General features: G+C 53.0%; 1 long non-coding RNA gene across 1 annotated transcript; it reads left to right on the top strand.

Annotated features, from left to right (window-relative positions):
• The first annotated feature begins 301 nt into the window (after nt 1–301).
• Nucleotides 302–4,680, top strand: LOC116663298. The gene is made up of 2 exons (XR_004319538.1): nt 302–2,025; nt 4,150–4,680. It is a non-coding gene; the product is annotated as an uncharacterized LOC116663298 (long non-coding RNA).
• Nucleotides 4,681–5,182: the final 502 nt, after the last annotated feature.

The raw sequence follows: 5,182 nt of genomic DNA, 5'->3' as shown, positions 1-5,182 counted from the left end.
ATTGTAAGGAGTGTCTTACCAGCCCATAAATGCCACTTGCATGGGGTTTTAGCAAGGCATCTGGAAGGGTGAGAGCCAGGCTCTAAGCTCAGGTATCACTGGGGCCCCACTTGCTTGGCTGGGTTTTGTAGCCATTAATTTCGCCCTGCCGGTCACCACCTGCCATTTTGCCAAGTTATCATTACTACCGGCTTTTTTTTTTTTTTTTTTTTTTGGTTTTTTTAAAGGCATTGCTCATTTTAGAAAGCTGTCTGTCAGAAATGCTTAAAATAAAACAGTCTTTGCACTTGGAGGAATAAGTTAATCTTGAAAGTCACTTGGGTAAGAATTTCTCAACACTGTTGGGTACATGAACTGTATTTGCAAGGAAGCCAGTACAGGTGTTTCTGGTGCGTGGCCTTTGATGAGTGGGCCCTTTTCAGTTTATTTCTTGATTCAGCAAATATGTACTGAGACCCTGCTAGGTGCCAGGTGGTATTCTAGGCCTTGGGGACACAGCATGAACCAGATGAGTGTGATCCCTGCCTACACAGACCTGACCTTCTAGTGGGGCCCACCAGCCCGGGCAGGCCATGGGAGCCCAGAGGGAGAGCGGGCGAGTCCGAGGGCCAGGGAGAGTGGAAGAGAGGGGGCGGGCAGACCCCGGCCTGGTGGAGGAGAAGCACTTCACGTCCATGACCATTTCCCAGGGTGGGGGGGGAGCCGCAGCTGAGAGGGGGTTCTGTAAGCCAGGGAGCCCGCGGCCTCACTCTTGGGGGTGTGGCCTCTCTGGCCTTGGGTGTGGACGCAGCTGGGCTAGCTTCTGGATCATTTGCAACTCCCCAAGCGAGGCCCAGACCCGCCCTGCTGATTTCCACCTGGTCATTTTGCTGCTGAGGTCTGTCTGTCAGCCCGTCACAGTGTCCTGGTCGGGGCGGGAAAAACTGACAGGTCAACACAAGCAGACCATGCTTAGTCTTGTTCTCAGAGTTGATCATTTTTATGTGGGGTTGTTTCATTTTGTTTTTTAACCACAACATTTGTAATGGCAGGAGTCCCTAATGAAGACAGCCAAATAAAACCATGAGTTTGAACACAACTATCACATTAGGTAGAATCTATTAATTTGCTGATGGATGGCAGACATCAGCCATCAATGGTGTCATCGAATTTCAAAACTACAGGGGATCTCAGTCCAGCCCTTTACTTTTCCGGAGAGACACTGAGACCCAGAGAGGTGAAGCCAGCAGACAGTGCCAGGGCCTAAACCCAGTGCCCCTTCCCTCTGGTCACCAGATACTGCTAGTACTTAAAGCAGTCGTGCCCTTGGCCCTGTTGAAGGAGCTAGGGGACAGTGGGTGTAGCCCACTAGGCACTGAAAAGAGACCTGGGCTCTTAGGGGGCTGGTCAGAGGGCCACACTGGGAGTGGCACAGCTTTTCAGAAAGGTGACGGTAGGAACCTGAGACCTAAGGGAGGGATCATCAGAAATGGTCAGCCCCCATCACAAGCTATGCAGCTACAAATTATGAGACAGAATGGGAATTAAAGGGAGCAGAAAGACCAATTACACGGGCTGGAAAAGCCCTCCCAGGTAAAGATGTCGAACGTGGACAGTTGGCAGTAAGCCTCTGCATTCATGTGTTTCTTGCAGAGATGCGGCTCTATGGTGCGCCCCCTCTTTACCTCTCCACTGCTCGCACTCTCTGCTCTCTCAGGTGCTGCACCTGCCTGGGGTTGCTGGAAAGTTCCTCACTCCACTTGCCTCCAGGCCTGAATACCTGTGACCTGCCTGCAGCACACCTCTTTCCCCTCCCCTGCCCCCAACTTCGCTAATTAATTTTCGACCTTCAGGTTTTATCAGCTGTCCTTTCCTCCATGAGATGTCACATAAAAGGAGCACCTTCGTCTTGTCCTCTCTGTGCTGGCTCCCAGTGGCTCTAACCCCAGTCATTGTCCTTGGTTCCAGGTGACAGACCATGCCACCACCGCCCTCCTCCACTATCAGCTGCCCCAGATGCCTGATGTCGTGGTCCGGTCCTTCATGGTAAGTGGCTTTGGGAGCCAAGTCTCCCCCTTGGTCCTCGGCCCTTCGGGTGAGGACAGACAGCTCACAAGGTGGCCGGCTCGCCTTCATCTCGCCGGGGCCTCGCGGCAGGAGGCGGCCCAGTTTGGAAATGATTCGTCTTTTAAACTGGGGACGGGTCTAGGAGAAACCAGTTCCCTCTTAATTAGCTGGTGTTTCCTGCCCGTGCTGAGCAAACGTGGGTGGTTTCAGAAGTGATCGTCCGACACAGTCCCCACCCTTGATTTAGTCACTGGGTGTTCATTGAGCTCCAGGCCCTGCGCTTGGCGCTGGGCAGGTGCAGTGACTAAGATGAATCCTGTCGTTCCTCCAAGACACCTACGCCTTGGCCTGGCAGTGTCAGAGCTCAGGAAGGAGACTGACCCAGAATCAGCCATTCCTGTGGTCTCTGGTTTGCTGGAGTCGGCTGCTGCCAGCTCTTGTTAAATGTCCAGGATTTCTCGAGCTGGTTGTTCAGCCACTGGTAGCTTGACATCGAACCGGAATACTTACCTTGTGGAAATCAGTCCTACAGGTCAGGAACCCTCCTCCGCCCCCCCACCTCCCCCGAGCCACTTCATTAGCATGCGGCCGCCCAAATTTATCATGTGACCACAGGTTGGCCTGAGCAGGGCCAACATCTGTGTCCACCACGTCCCGACAGAACTGGCCAGCTGTTTGGGCACCACACTGACCTGGCTTTGTGCTCACACCAGTCGGCTCCGTTGTTCACTGCTGTTAAACCCCCCTTTTAAACTCACGCTAGGAAGGCTGCCGTTAGAGAAGGCACTCAGGAGACAGAGCCGTCCGCAAGTCCGATCAGTGCTGGCAGATGGGAGGCAGATCACTCCTCCACTCCGTCTCCTCCCATTTGCTGCCACAATTAAGCTTCTAGGAGCCTGCAGTTTATTTCTCAGAAAATACAGCCCAGCTCATTGATCAGTCCCACACTGGGGAGGCCGCCGAAGCAGACCCAGGTGCTCAGCGCAGCCGTCCACGCAGCGGTCCTCTCCTGTGTCGGGAGACCGTGTCAGGCGACTGTCTTCAGCAAGCATTTCCCTTTCATGTCGATAGAAAGACTTGCTTTTAAACCTAACAGGTTGTGATGCCCAGTTTCCCTTTGGTAACTGACCCTGAGATCAAGAAGTAAAATAGTTTAACTGGAGGATCCACTGACCTCCTCCTGTTATTGCCAAAACTTCCAACACCAGCCTTCAGCAGGGGGACAGGATCGGGGGTCACTGTCGGCCTCCAGGAAGACAGCGCGGATGAAGATAGGATTTGTAGCAGTAAACTTGCCGACCTCTTCAAAGAACAATTTTCTCTGACCGGCGTAATTTAGGAGGACATTGAATGACGAGATTCACGTGCCCCCATCACAGTGAGAACTTGCTTAACTCGCTGCCTATTGCCATGGGTTTGGGTCGGCGAGCTCACGCTCTCCTTGAGTTTGAGAATTGAGTTATGTGAGTCTCATCCTTATGTATGATGCCCGAGGGAACTCTGCACTCTGAACCACTCAAGGCTGTACTTGCTGTTTATTATGTTATTTGGTGGCACCAGGTCGGCCCCACCCTCCCCCCAGGTGCACTGGGCCACGTCGTGACAGTGAGTGGTGACCTCTGAAATCAGATTAGAAGAAAGGCACGTTGACCTTAGGAGAGAATTCTGAAATCGCCACCCACGCGCAGCCCCCTCCGCACGCGTCCACGCCCACCTCCGGGTGGTGACCTGGGAGAGGATCAGTGCTAACACCCAGGAGACGCGGAACTTGGGGGTGAAGTGTTACTTGCAGCCCCGGAGCCCCGAGGCTGCGCCTAGCTCACGGCCACTCCTCCGGGAGCGTGTCCTGCCTCTGAGAGGAGGGGTTTCTATTTTAAAGCTCCCTTCGTTGGGAGGGGCCCGGGGTGCACCAGAACTGAAAATCAGCAGTGTTGTGACCTTGCGGATTCTGCGTGCAGCGTTTTGTAAAATCACAGGGTCCCTCCTGGGGTCACAGCCAACTTAAGTTCTCTGCCCTCAAGATCATTAGGCCTGACGGGAAGGATGACATTGGAAGCCCCCGGATCCTGTTTCTTTCATTTCTCTCCTCACTTCTCTTTTTAGACCTGGTTAAGAAGTTACATAAAGCTGTTCCAGGCCCCTTGCCAGCGCTGCGGGAAGTTTCTCCAAGATGGCCTTTCCCCCCACGTGGAGGGACTTCCGAACCCTCGAAGCTTTCCACGACACCTGCCGGCAGTAACCCCCGCCCACAGACCCCCGTCCGGCACTGTCCCGGACAAGCCCTAAGTGATGCCGATGGCTCAGACGTGTCTTCACAGCCCCGGTGTCACTCCCTCCCTCCTGCAAAACAGCATGCTGCACATTGAGGCCGAACTTGAAGAGCAGACCCCGTCTCTGCTGATGGAACTAATTAGATGCTTTAGCTGGAGAACGGAAGGCAGAGAAGGCCTTGCGAGGACTCAGTATCAGTGACACAGCGTGTTCTCCCCTGCATGTTAGCGAGGCGGTGAGCTGACTCCTGGGTCTGTCCGTGTTCTAAGTTGTTTCATGGTTTGAATGAGCCCTTGTGTCATGCGGGCTTGTGTTTTGTTTTGTAACTTATTTTTATAAGCAATAAACCTTTTGTACCCAGGACAAGGCTTTGTCTTCTGTTTCTTGAAGCACCTTTGACGTGCAGCTCTGTGAACATGTGAGCAGATCTGGGCCTTTCGAGGAAGGCAGACTTAGTGATGTCTGTATTTGAAATGGTGCTTTTTGAGGACTCATTTCCCTGCTTCTTGCAGGAGAGAGGGCAGTGTTGGCAAATCTTCCATTTCAAAGATGTTTTGGTGGCTTTGAAAATTGTTCTTTTTGAGGGAAAAAGTACACAGATGTTTCATTTTACTAAACCAGGAACTCACGCACATGCAGAAGGGAAAGGAACCTGCCCAAGTGACCAGCCGGGACACGTGTGAGCTGGGTGTGCCTGGCTTGCGTGTCCCGTGTTTTGCCGTAAATGTTAAAATGAACAGGTTCCAGCCCAGACTGCTGAGCTGATTCGGGGCCTTGACCCCCAGTTTGAAGCCACAACCTGTTCGTAGGGAGAAGCATTGACCTGCTGAAGGTCTTGTGAAGGATGGGAGAGTCCCCAGAGCTT

The sequence above is a fragment of the Camelus ferus genome, chromosome 4, assembly GCF_009834535.1.
Source record: "Camelus ferus isolate YT-003-E chromosome 4, BCGSAC_Cfer_1.0, whole genome shotgun sequence".
NCBI lineage: Eukaryota > Metazoa > Chordata > Mammalia > Artiodactyla > Camelidae > Camelus > Camelus ferus.
Note: the sequence above shows the minus strand (reverse complement) of the source record. Positions and strands in the feature narration are given on the sequence as shown.